This window comes from Ambystoma mexicanum, chromosome 1q (genome assembly GCF_040938575.1).
Source record: "Ambystoma mexicanum isolate Mex_15411 chromosome 1q, UKY_AmexF1_1, whole genome shotgun sequence".
NCBI lineage: Eukaryota > Metazoa > Chordata > Amphibia > Caudata > Ambystomatidae > Ambystoma > Ambystoma mexicanum.
Genome location: NC_090922.1, coordinates 1,325,004,389 through 1,325,019,143, shown reverse-complemented (window position 1 = coordinate 1,325,019,143; position 14,755 = coordinate 1,325,004,389).

The window sequence follows — 14,755 nt, the reverse complement described above, 5'->3', positions numbered from 1 at the left end:
GGCTACCATGGCAACGACAGAAGCCATCTTGACGGTAACATTCAGAGAGTTGTTCCTGTTCTACCCCTGAATGGAATTCCATATTTTCTAGGGTATTGTACAAAATTACCTACTCCCAAATGTTGGACCCCCAAAAGTCCAACCCCCAAGTTTCCGCATATATATATACATATGGGGAAAAGTGAATAAAAAATGTATAGGGGTAAGGTGGGTGGGGTCTGTGGGGTCTCCTCCAACATATATATTTGCGGAAAATTGGAATAAAAAAAACTGACTTTTGTGGTTTGAACTTTTCAGTTTGGTAAAATCACGTAGATCCATTTTCTAGCATCTTATAGTAAGAAGCGCACACTCAGTGTGGTGAAAGTTAAATGCCCTTGGCATGAAGTACACAATGCATCGAGCAACTACTTGTTGTGGACCTGGAGATGGTGCTGACAGAACCACAGGGACAGCTATCTTGAAAGAAGTCTAAAAACGTACCTTAATCATGATAGGCATTCAACAGAACTCCAAATCTGTAAAGGTCCTACTAACAAACTCTTCTTAACTTCAGTGGTATGAACTAAGACTGCCATGACAGATGAAAGACGTGCACTCTGTTCCCTAATGGTTCTCCACACTGCGCAATAACCCAACCTCTTGTGAAGGCTACATTGGTCAATTGCCAGTGCAAGTGAAGATAGATCAGAGAAGAGAATACGGGATCACTCTCTAAGAGAAACTTCACACCTGGTTTTGTGAGCCCCAGGACATTTCTGAAGCCCAGTCAATGGAATTGTCGAGCCTGCATTATGTGCTCTGGTTCCAATATTCAATGCAGTTCCAGACTCAGTAGCCTCGTATCGATCAACTAAACCCTCTCATCAGATCTATGTCTACAATGGCCAACCCAAAATCTGTGTCTGAATGATCCTAATCTATGAAATTATTATGTGTATTCTAGTTAACTGTCAAACAAAAAAAAATCAGTTATATGCTTACCTGTCCATGTAAAAAGGTTTACTTTGGTAAAACCACCAGGTAGGTGGACAAGTAATCATATAGCTGAATTTTTTTTGTTTGACAGTTGGTATTATTGCATATTAGCCAAAATGCAGATTTTCTTAGTAAGTGCACATTATACACAATGGGCCTCATTACGACCCAGGCGGTAAGGGGTTTACGGCAGCGTAAACAGCGCCGACCCTTACCGCCTGAGTACGAGGTCCCTTAGCGCCATGGAGTTTTTAACACCTGCTGTTAAAATCCATGGCGCTAAGGGACCATGGAGTTAATTACGCCACCGTAATTTACGGTGGCGTAATTAACGCCTTCCCCACTCCCATTATGCCCTATGGGGCAAAAATGGGAATGGGGAAGGGTAAATGGGGATTGGGGACTTACCGCCCCGCCGACCTCAGAATGGGGCGGTAAGTCCGCCTACCACCATGGCGTAAATGGTGGTAAAGTCACGGCCCAGGCGGTAACTTACCGCCTGGGTCGTAATGAGGCCCAATATCTTTATGAGGAAAGTCCAGTAATAAGATTAATTTCCCAAATAGTAGTAAAAGACATATTTGGGGCTGCACGTTGTCACCTGATGAATACACCAATTTGTTGTTAGATTAGTTCTTTAAACTAGTTTTTCTTTTCAGTGCAAACATGGACATGTGGGTAAGGTCCTAAATTTGTTTAATGAGATGCTAATTGAGTTTGATTATTTTTTGTATCTCAGTAGTATAACGGGAAAATATTGCGTCACAGACCGCTCTTTCCTCGGAAATGGATTCACGATTGGTGTAATTGGGTAATTAGTTGAATACTATTGTAATAGGATCTCCTCTGTGGATAATCTATATTGATTAAATAAATACTGAGGATAATGGCCTCCTGAAAATGATCCTTCTGAAATAAACAGTTTCTCCTATTTTGGAGAAACTGGAATGGCTGGTGGAGCAGGGGAGTGTGGCACTTTGGATAGGGAGATGCAGTTTGCTCGAGCAATCAGCAATTGGTGAGATGCTCTTTGATGCGTGGGTTCTTTAGGTTCTTCCAGGAAAGTCCCAGACTGCCCAGAGGATAAGGATACAGTCAAAACCAGACAAAATAATGGAAGTAGCATGAAAGACAAAACCCAGCTTTATTAACATCTGAAATAAAGTGGGACAGCATACAAGCATCAACATCTTGGAGCTATGAATTAATTAAATCAAACAAAGGATTACATACTCAACACTCAGCATTGCTGATGTCATCGTGGTACAAAACCTACAGGGACTGGGGAATGGCCAAGGGAATTTGCTACATATAGACTCTTTAAGTATAACACATCTAACTGGGTTATGACAATCTGATGGCTCCAACTTGGACCACTTCTAAAATGAACAAAATGTAAATACATCATCTCTACCCCTAATTATTGGTTGGCTCGTAATTTACTGCATGGCCTAGCAACAGGGACTCTAATTGGTTGACATTCTGCAAACCAACCTAGGACAATTGACAGGTCATCAAGACATGAGCCGGAAAGGAGTAGGGGGAAGAGAGGTCCATGGGCTGCTTTCCATTCCATTAAAAAATATACCATCCCTTATTCCTAGGCTATGAACCGACGCAATTTATTTTACTTGGCCTTGTACAAAATCTTATGTCTTGGTGTATGTGTTTGGAGTATAGCAGATGTCCTATCTCTGTTAGTTCCTAATGAATGGACAGTGTTGGCCAATTATGGGTCACATGTAATGGGACCGTGTTGGCATTATTGATCCTGCATTTATTGGGATTTTAGCTAATGTTAAGGTGAGTGTTATGGTTTCATTTACCAGTGAGGACACTAGTGATTTATTCTGCGTGGATTTCTCTTGGCTTATAGTTGCATGAAACTAGCACACAATGGTTGGTTGTACTCTTCTAAACTTTAATTAATCTGGGAGTATACTTCTGCGTCCTGGGAATTGTTATCTCGTGCCTTCTCTCCAAGGTTATGACCCTCCCTTGTTTCATGGTAACCTTGGCTCTTGTTGTCAGCTACTACTTAATTAGAAGCATATTGCAGCTTCCATTTGGGAAAAGATGGCTGCCCATTACTTTTCGTTTCTTTGTCAGGGAGCTATATTCTTGTGTTGTTCAAGTTGCTTTCAGCTTATACATTGCTTATGGTAGTAGTCTTCATGTCCTATGCATGCTATGTTAATATTCTTCATGTATAAATGCATATGTTACCTAGTGTACGTATTCTTCATATTGAGCGCACATTTGCTTTGTGTCTAATGCATGCACATGTATGGTCACACCGTTAGTTAGATTACTCAGAGTAACTCAAAAGCAAAGGAAAGATCAAGGGGGATGTGGACAGAACAAAGGCTAGAGTCCAGAATTGAGGGCAGGTCTTCACGGGTGTTCAGGAGAGTACTTTCCGTGCTTCTGGATTCTCTAAAGCCAGACTGATGGTAATGGAGACAACCAACAGATTCTGTATGGAGAGTAAACTCAGAGATGGCCAGCTTTTCCAGGAGTTTGCCAAAGAAAGGAGTGATAGAGTTCGGCCGCTAGTATGCCAGAGAGGAAGGATCGGCAGAAGGCTTCTTCAGGAGCGGGCACTGATAAGCAAATGAGCGACGGAGAGGAAGTTGTTGGTGGAGAGGAAGGTTCTGCTGGCATTCATACGTTTTTGCATTTTCTGCTGTAGAGGCAATGGCGTTGATGTGGCGAGTCATGTTCAGGGTAGCGTCGAGAAGGATGCCAAGTGTTTTGATGGCAGGAGGGATGAAAATTGTGTGGTTGTCAATAGTGTATGATTGAAAAGATGGGCTCTGTTTGGCGAGGTGGGCGGGAATACCTATGAGTAGAAGTTTGTTTCAACATCATTGAGACACTGGTGGTGGGTGGTCATCTAGGTTTGAATGGTTTAGTAGATGGCGTTGATGTTCTGCGAGTTGAAAAGGTTTCCGGTGAGAGGGATTAGAATTTGTGTGTCATTAGCATAGTTCATATTTTTGATGTGCAGTGAGTTGAGATGGTTTAGATGGCCGACGAGGTGTTTAGTGTAGACATTGTAAAGGGTGGGTGAGATGCAGGGACCACTACATGTGGAGGATGTGGTGGTGGAGGAGTGGTTGGTGGAAAAGACTCTGGAAGTATGGTCTGCAAAGAAGGAAGCCAACCATTTGGTGGCATCTGAGGAGAAGGCAGAAGAGATCACAACGTGGTGACTGAGTGTGGAGTGGTCTACAAGGTTGAATGCAGTGGATAGATCCAGGAGCATAAGTAGAGAGATGTTTCCCTCATCTCTGTAGTTGTTGATATGGTTCTTGATGTCCAGCAAGGCAGTTTCAGTGCAATGTCTGGAGCTGAAGCCGAATAGCCTGAGGTTGTGGAAAAGGTTCTGTTTGAGTTGTTGCTGGATTTGCAGTGAGGCAGCTCAGTAAATGATATTTTGCAGAAAAGGGACAGTGGTGATCGCCTGGTAGTTGGTGAGGGGTGAGATCCAGGATTCGTTGAGCAACACAGGGACCAAGCAAGAGGTGAAGGAGGCATTAATGATTATGGTTCTTTGTGGCCATTGAGTATGTTGGCTACATCGGCTCCTCAAACTTTGTGGAAGTGGAAGAGCAGGGATGATTGAGGTAGGGCGGGGGTAGGAGACTTAGGTGGCACATTGATGGTTAATAATTTGAGCTGGATTTTTTGCTGCAGTGGAGCCTTCTGGACATCGTTTCCCCAGCTGTCGTTCTTGATGACAGTGGAGGAGTGTTATAATTATAATGCTGGTGATTCAAGCTCGCAAAGTATGGCAAAGAGTTTGCAGGAGTTTGAATCCACTTTCAAGATACATGTGTTTTAGGCAGTGGCCTTGGTGGCTTAGATCAGTTTTTTATAGGTTTTGGATATCGCTATGTAACAGTTTTATTTTCAGCTGTGGGGAATTTACTCCAGGCAGCTTCACTTCTTTCAAGAACAAGGTTTGGACAACTAAGACGGGCTAGCTTTAGCCCAGTCATCTATGGACGTTTGCCTTTAAAAGAAGGGGTCTCCCACCACTTCTTTAGATCATCATTCACAGACTACAATCCTGAAAGAAGACTAAAGAGAGAGCACTCCTTTACAGATTTCTTTGTTATGAGGTGAAAGCAGGTTTTGCCAGCAGAATAGAGTTATGCCGCCTAATCAGACCCAGGGACAATTGGGGGTGACTGGCTGCTGGAACAAAATATGCCTCTCTGTGGGTCGCAACAGTACCCAGGACATCACCATGTTGGATGACACCTACAGTTGTGTGCCAGCCTCCCCTGGGTTTGGGAACACGGAAACAAGGATCTACCTTGTCCTTTAGTCCCTGGATTGGACCTCATAGCACCTAAAAGCCACAACAGCAAGGATCTCTGTTTGTTCACTATCAAACCGCTTTGCATTAGCTCAAACAGCTTTCAAGCTGCCTCCTGCCTCATCACTGCCACCACTATAAGTCAATCAAAACTGGTGTCCTTTAAAACCGCAACCTTGTAGCTTCAGCACTAGGCTGAATTGCCTGCATGTCGTGGTACCAGGTCACTGCTGTCGAACCTCGAATGTCGAGCCTGACCTGATGAACACCCATTCTGCATCTCTGGAGTAATGCTTTGAACAGCAGCTACGTTCCCGTTCGACCACAGACCAAAACCTGCTTGTTGCTGGATGTCGTCGAACCACCAAATAACCTGTAAAGGTATTCATAAATAATATCTGCCTCCCTGGGTCCATCGTTACGGCCCTAGAGACTAGCCAGTTCATTTTAATCCCTTTTGCAAGCTCAAGAAATATCCTTTTTGAACATTGTGGACTTTTCATGCCTAATTTCATGACCCACAGTGCTACATCTATTCTATCTTTGCATATTCTGTGTTCCTTCAACAGAAGTGGGTTTCTACAGTAGAAAACGTTCTTCCCTGGCTGATCCCATCCTGAAGGATCTGAAATAGCTACCTCTACAGGCAGATTTACGTTTATACGTTGATTGCACTGTCCTCGTGCACTTTTCCTCGTCTTTTTCCTCAAACTTCTGTTATTAATAAATGGAGGGTTCACCAAAACCCTCCTCTATCCCACTCCCTGACAACAACCATTCGCCAACCCCCCACGCCCACACACACATAAGATATATATAAGAAATCAAAGAAAAGTGACAATGAGTAAAGTGACAACGAAAAACAAACACATTTCGTTTCACGCATGTATCATGCTATAACCACCTGCATCATATACAAATCAGTCACATCCAAAACACCACTCTACCTGGTCAAGAAAATTCACCATATCTGGATGGCAATAAACCCCCAGACCCCACAGCATTACCAGATTGGAAGCAACTGCAAGAGTGCAATGAATTAGATATTGGGCTTTTTCCTGCTATTCACCCTCAACAAAGTTACTAAAGCAGTCCTAACTGACTGTCTCCATCTAACACTTCAGTGTTGAGAGGCAGATGACTACATCATCCATAGATTCTGCTCCTCCCCTGCCCAATACAGCAGAGGTGAGAAAAGTTATTTAGTAAGACAACCGTACCACCCTTATCCCAGACAGGTACCAGGTACAGCAGGAAATGGACACAATCTAAGTTGTCCTCTTCAATTCCACCCTCTTCTTCTCTCCTGACATCACATATGTTTCTAAGAAGTCTGACTACCAGCTGCACCTCCTGAGAGGTATTCTTCCTTTTCTCTCTTTGACCCAGAAGCTCACTGTCTCCAGAGCCCTGGTTCTCTCCAGGCTGGACTACTGCAACAGCCTCTTTCTAAATCTGCCTGCCACTACTCTTCGCCCTCTGCAACTAATCCAGAACAGGACTGCAAGACTTGTCCTTGGCATCAAGCCCAGGGATTGTATCTCTCCAGCCCTGAAATCTCTCCACTGGTTCCTGGTGGTTGCAAGGATCAAATTCAAGACCCTCTGCATTGGCCACAGGACTTTCTGGGACCAGAGAACACACCACGTCCAACACTTTCTTCCTAAGCACTTTCCTTCTTGAGCCCTCCGCTCATCCACCTCCAACTCTCTGAGGGTCATACGCTTCTCCAGGCAGAGAGTGGGGAGTAAACATCTCTCCTCGGCTGGTGCCTCCCTCTGGAACAGCCTCCCTGCCTCTCTCTAACCCCGGGAGGATAGCTCAGAGGCAACATTCTCACACTGGAAGCAAGACGACACAGAGCAATACAGGTTCAATCCCTGGGACTGCGCTTAGAAACTTCTGGGTATTAAGCGTGTAATAAATAACCTATCATATCATATCCTATCATATCTCAAACTTGAGCAGGACCACCTCAGGTTTTGGAAGCAACTGAAGACTTTCCTTTTCACTTCTGCCTTCTCCCTCTCCCCTGCTGAAGTTCTTGTCTGCTGCACTAACTGGTTACCTGGCCTCCCTCTGAACCATATGGGAACCAGGGTCCATCAGGACCAGTAGCCACATGCACTGCCTCCGGGCCTACTGCACACTAGGGACTGTATCTGCAACCCTACAGTCCCTTGACTCCTGCACTTATATAGAACCAGCCACCCTGGTGCTTTGCACTCTCCTTTTCCCTCCCCCTAGCACTTCTCCTCTCCCTTCACCTTGCATGGTTTGAATAACACAAGGCCTAGTAAGAATGTTTGTTTTGTTCCCTTTTGTCTTCCACTTCCTGGTTTTATCGCGCCTAGAAACACTTGTGTACAGGCGCATTATAAATGACTTATCATACCACTACTGCAATGCGTTCCTCATGGGCACCTCTAAGAAAAAGCAAAACAAGCTGCAAATGACCTTGGTCTGAATAAATTCGGCCATGTTTCAGCAGCAAGACAAAAAGCACACTGGCTACCCAAATACCAAAACACTCACCATCAAAATCAAAAAAACTAGAGCTTTCACACCCTTGACTGATGGCAAGTCATCACAGTAATCAAGGAGCTTCAAGTCCATCAGCCAATCCTGGACGTGAGCATGCTTGGTGCGTTCCCCAGTAAAAGGATTTCAGTCTTTGTTTGGATGACTTGCAGGTAGTGACAACCTAAGGTTCAGACACTGCTTGAATTGAAGGATGTCATTGGTGCAATTGATTTTTAATTAAAGCTGTGTTTCTCACTGTTGGATATTTGCAACTAGTGCTTTTTGGCCACAGTATTATTAAAATGTATATATAATTTACTGGACATTAACAGGTGGTTTGCAAGATGAAGGCAGCATCATCTGGCAATGTTAGCAATGGCACCTCAGAGCCACTTAAATTTAGGGAATATGTCTTGACATTGCTTAGATGAGATGATACGTAACTGTGAAAGATGCTGAAGGGGGATGGCACTAATATGCAGTCCTATTAAGCCTATTCATAATAGGTCCCAGGGACGAGTCTGTGCCTGAATTGCAAACTGCACATTATTGACATCCAGAAACTTCACTTTAGATGTTAATGTATTTTAATGAGTGTTTGTACCCTCTTTACCCCTTATTTAACACCACTCCGCTCCCCTAACATTTCCTACTGCAGCCACTACTATTTTGGCTCAGGGTCAATATTGTGTACAAATGAACCTTGTTCGGATTCTTTTGCAATAATGCACATTTGCGTTTTCTGCATGTCGAGGAACATGGAGAGTCACATCAAAAGGGTGGGTGCAGGATAGAATTGCCACCAAATCTGGATTGTAACACGGAGGAGTAGGATGTATCCCCCCCCCATCTCTAATAAAAAGGTATGGACCAGTAGATCGAGGATGACAATATACTCTTAATTAATTATTCACAGAAGTGATTTTATTTCACCACAAAATTTAAAATACACAATGATCTTAATTACATGGCCACGGTAGTGGCCATGTAGTTATGGTTAAGTTGGTGTTTCCATAGGAAGAGCACTTTTTGGGCAGCTTATAACTTTGCTCCCCCTGGACGAATTCTCACCAAACTTTGCAAAAAAAGTATATGGCCCACTCTGTATTTTTTTGCAAAGTTTGGTGAGGATTCGTCCAGGGGGGGAAGTTATAGGGGGGTCCCAAAACCTTTTTTTTTCCCATAGACTGAATGGGAAAAAACTTTGCGCACGGTTACAGCCCGAATCGCTGGACGGATTTACATCAAATGTGCGGTAGGAGCGGCGGCCTGGTCCCGAAAGCGTGCTTTTGCAAATTTGGTGTAAATCCGTCCAGTAGTTTTTTAAATAATGACCAAAATGTAAGGCAAAAAAATTAGTGATATCTGTGTTCGCTTCGCGGACGGACTTCCCTGTTCGCTCCGCGGACAGCACCCCGATTGGCCCATGGCCTTGCGTCATGTCCGCGGACATGTGATGTGTTCGCTGACTGGACGGCGAGGGGCGTGGAGCGCGTCAGATTTTCTGTGGTGCCCGCCATCTTGTATTCGCCGTCGACCCCGTACAGTGCAGTGAAACCTGGATAAAAAATTGTATTTAGTGCCCTGTGTTGGTGTGTAAGAGTGTTTGGGGAGGGTGGGGGAGTATGAGATAGGTTCAATGTTTTGTTTTTTTATGTGCTAGACGTTTTTGTTGCGTTCGATTTGTCCGCGGAGAACACGGCTGTTCTGACATTTTGTAAATAAACTAAATGGTGGGGTGTTTAGAGGACGGAGTATGTGTCATTTTTGTTCGCAAGGAAGGTAAAAATGAGCTAGTAACACTCGCGGTGTACTTAATTGTTCGTAAATACACAAACTGGGGGTGTCCTCAGGACGCTGTCCGTATTGTAATCTGTCTAGTTGAATGTGTTGTAAGAACACTCGCGGTGTTCCGAAATGGTTGCAATTACACAAAATGGGAGTGTTCTGAGAACGTTGTTTGTATTGTGACGTTACAGGGTGCGTCATCAAACGCGCCCAGTCCTCTCCAGTCCTAAGTGACTTTACACAGAACCCGGAAGACAACACATATTATGTCACAACACAGCGCGCCACAATTCGGAATATGAAACAGTGATTTAAAAGCAAACAGCAAGATTGTAAATTTTGTAAAGTACATTTATTTGACATCAAATGTTTAGCGAATATTCAGCAATTTGCATTTGTCTTTATTGTCGATCCGCGAAAGTTAATGTTGAGGCACGCAATGTTCCTTTGCGGTACAGAGGGTGTTAGATCAGCTTACAACTCAGTGCGCCACAATTCGGAATATGAAACTGTGGTTTAAAAGTAAACAGCAGGATTGTACATTTGGTAAAGTACATTTATTTCACATGAAATGTTTAGTGAATATTCAGCGATTTGCTATTGTCTCTGCTGTAGATCAGCAAAAGTTTATTTGGAGCCACGCGTTGTTCCTCTGCGGTAAATAGGCTGTTGGTTTATGATAAAAGCAGTAAATGGTTGCTCTGATAATCGGAAGGTTGCTCCAAAAACGAGCCATTAGACCACCCTATTGGTTGGTATGTTGTTTGTAGCCGCTAGTACTTCGTAAGGGCATATTGGTCCTTGGCGATTGTCCCATAAAATGGTGAGGGTCATGAAGTTGCATATTTGGACCTGCACCTGGCAGTTGAAGACCCCATCCGCTGGAGTCTGTAAATCGTGACATAGGCAAAATGGGGCCACATACCTGTTTTAAAAAACATAAATTAGTCTCACCAGCCATTCTTCATTAAAAATCATCATTTTATTTATTAGGGCGTGAAACTATTTGCTATCGAAGATAGTGCAACGGAGTATGTTAATAATAAAATAATAACATTTTCCCATTCATATAGCGCTAAGAACCGTGAGGTATCTAAGTGGTGCTTATTATTAACCACGGTGTGTGGTGCTCATTTATTGACCACGGAAGGATGAAAGGCTGAGTTTGGCCTTGCCGGGTTTCGAACTTGCGTTAGCAAGCTGTGCACGGATGTCAAAGCGAGCGTTGTACTCGCTGTGCCTCTTGACAGGCTACAGTGAAGTGGCACAGCGAGTAGAGCGCTTGACCGCCTATAGACCGGTTAAATTATTTGTATTAACCCACCCTGTGTTGTCTGCCTTTTTCAGAGCCCTCTAAACAACAGGGGATCAATTTGGCGGTGATAGTGCGCAGTAGAAAACATTATGCCACTTTCAACGAACAAGTTCAACTTGAGCGGTCTTTAATGCTAAGCTATTGTAATTATATTTGGTATAAAATAATCTAAAGGGTTACTTACAGTACAATTGCAATTTCCATTTTCTACGAGTGGTGCAGTCCCAAAATACGACTCTGCGTGTGCCAACGATCTTTCGCATAGTGATATAATATATAAAAGTGGTTTCGTTTCATAAATTTCATCCTTATCTTCTCTTACGTTTTAGCAACACTCCTTCAAGAGAAGTCTTTCATCACAATCTCTGTCTGTCAAGGTCAAAACACAATACAACCTTATAGTCCGCTTCGTGAGCCTCTCCGGGGCCCGAGAAAAAAATGGAACCAGCTGACCTTCACTGTGAACGAGCATACATTTTTACTTTGCAACATTCTGTGTAAAGCCATCTGTAGAAGTTGGTTTTTGCACGGCATGTTTGTATATTGTTTGCGTGATATTAAAAAAAGTTTGTTTAAAGGATGTTATGGTTTTAAGTACAGCCGAAAGACCCCTGAAAATCACAAGTTATGGTAAGATATGAAAAATAACTCGCGGCACCACCGTGCACTGCTAAGACTAACACCCAGGACATCAAAGATGACATCGCAAATGTCATTGATGTACTTTTCATGGAATTTGTGTACTAGGGATTTTTATTATAATGTTGCGAAAAAAGTGTCAAGGATATTGCAATAAATATCATACCGTTATTAGTGCTTTGAACGATGCATTGATATAAATAGCATTGTATTATGAGATTCTATCTCGTATACTGAGCTACTAATGGAGAAACATAGCATTGTGTGCAGAGTACAAGATGAAAGTATAATATTTGTAATGTTAAAATGTTGAATAATGAAATGATAATTGTCCTGAAATGTTCGAAAATTTACAAAAGGGGGGTGTTCTGAGGCCGTTATTCGTATTGTGTGATTGCTTAGCTGTATGCAATGAGGGAATGGCACAGAGAGTAAAGTGGACGCCGTCCGCGGACACCGTGGCTGTTCGTGGACAGGGCGTGCTACATCCTGGTTTTTCCAGGAAATCCAACATGGAAAGAAGACTGTACGGATCAGCCAATCAGATGTCAAGGTTGTGGATTTGTGTTGAAAGAGACTTGTGGTGAAGATGGCAGAAGTGGAGAAAGTCAGGGTGTTGGTGCTCGGAGATATGTTTGTGCATGGTTTACAGCAGTACGCTGAATGCAGGCATGTTGCAAAGAACTTTGATGTGAAAGGAGTGGAGGTGGTGTGGAGCACTGTGCCTGATTGCAATGTACAGGGAATTGTACAAGTTTGTGAGGATATGGACACGATGAACAGTCCGCATGTGGTAGTTTTGCACTATGGCGCTTTCCATTTGGGCAACGTCAGTGCCCTACTTTGTTGGCTGATTTGGAACGCTTGGTTCAAGCCGTAATGAAGATCCTTCCAAATGCAAAAGTAATTTTTTCTGGATTACTACCTAGGGCAATATGGGACAATAGTTCAGTTTTTTGTCCTCAGCAAAACATTGCTAGGTGTGTCATCAACCGAGGCATGTGTGCCTTCATGCTTAGAGCTGGTATGTTCTTCTGTAACAATGAGAATATTGATTCCAGTAATGCTGTTAATTTTAAAGAAGATGGCATTTCTTTATCTTTTACGGGAAATGCCTTTCTATTTTGGAATGTAAGGGTTGCTTTGGAGAAGGTTATGTAAAGATTTTAGGAGTAAAGTAAGAAAAATAAACAAGACAAAAAATACAAAATAACAGGTGTCTGTCAAGCATCTGTAAAAAAAGAAAAAAAAACGACTCTTTTCAGAGCCAACTTCAAAGGGGAAATGGGGCAAACTATTTAAATTTACATTCACCACGCTCAGATTTTCGATGTGTCCGCGGACATGGCGGTAGTCCGCGGACATGAAAATCACTACGAGGGGGTTAGTATGTTCTATGTTACATGTATATGAAGTCAGGGATATTATGGTTAAGTTGTGCTACTAAAAACCTATGAAATTCAGTGAAAAAACTTTGTTAAAGGGAAGTTATGGTTGAGTTGCGCTACTAAAAACCTATGAAATTCAGTAAAAAAAACTTTGTTAAAGGGACGTTATGGTTAAGTTGCGCTACTAAGAACCTATGAAATTCAGTGAAAAAACTTTGTTAAAGGGACTTTATGGTTCAAAGTAAAACCGAAAAACCCCTGAAATTCGGCAGTTATGGTAAGATAAGCAACCATAACTCGCACCGCCACCGTGCACTGCTAACACTAACACCCAGGACATCAAAGGTGACATCAAAAATGTCATTGATGACATCACGTGGCTGGCTCTCTCTTTTTTTCCTTTCCTGACATATCTAGGCCACATGATTTTCTTCAGTAACAGTCAGGAACTAAAAATTGTAAATTACTATATTCGTAGACTTATCCTTCAAGTATGTTCTTAGAATAATTCCCTTATGGTCCAGTCATATCATATGGAACATATACATAGGAGAAGTCACAACCTTGAAAGACAGCAATCCTTTTTGTGCATTAAAATTATCAGTAGATTTATCAGCACTTTCTGATACTTTTGATGTTTTTTTATTACTGTACTTTCCCTGTATATGCTCATATTTTTATATGTTGTACTCACACTATTTTCCTTAGGGTCCAGACACATCATGTGATATATATATATATAGGGTAAGTAACAGCTTTGAAACAGAGCAATCATTTCTCTCCATAAAGGTAATCAGTTAGGTTATGAACACTTTCTGTTACTATTGCTGTTTCTTTTTCCTACTTCAATTCCCTTGTATATATTCATATTTGTATGTGGTGTTGTCTCTTTGTGATTTGTGATTAATAATGCAATTATGTAGTAAGTGGGTTTTATTACCTACTTATCACAAGTTTCACTGTACGCAAAACTCTAATATGAAAACAGTTATCATTTCAATATTCAACATGGCAAGCTTATGAATATTGCACCTCCATCATGTATGCTGCACACAATGCCTATGTTTCTACATGAGTACCTTAGTATACTGGATTGAAGTTAATAATAGAATGCTATTTATATCAATGCATAGCTTAATGCACTGATTAGCACTTGATATTTATTCCAATAATCTTTGACACTTTTTTTATTAACATTACACTAAGAATCCCTTGTACAGACTTTTCATGAAAGGTAAATGCACATGTGATGTCATCAGTGATGTCCCGGGTGTTAGTGTTAGCAGTGCACGGTGGCGGCGCGAGTTATGGTTGCTTTTACTTTGAACCATAACGTCCCTTTAACAAAGTTTTTTCACTGAATTTCATAGGTTTTTAGTAGCGCAACTTAACCATAACGTCCCTTTAACAAAGTTTGTTTTACTGAATACATATATAGACAATCTCACATTTATTTTCCCCACAGCTCATACACATTCATACATTCACCCGTACAATCTCTCTGTCTAAGTCAATACATGGTATTTTCATTAATATACACATCTAACAGAAATGTCTAACACAAAGTTCTTAACAACTTTCTTAGATACAAGTGCATCTATCTGTGTATGCCACAAATAGTTGTCACGTTTTTCGGTCGGTTATCTCAGGCTTTACAACTCTAGCCCTTGTGTTGATCCAATATTCATCAGGACAGAAGCTCTATTCCAGATATGCCTTGCTTCAACAGTAGATGGAGTGAGAGGCACCATCTATAAAAATATATGATAGTAAAACCTATTACCTTCATGTTACATG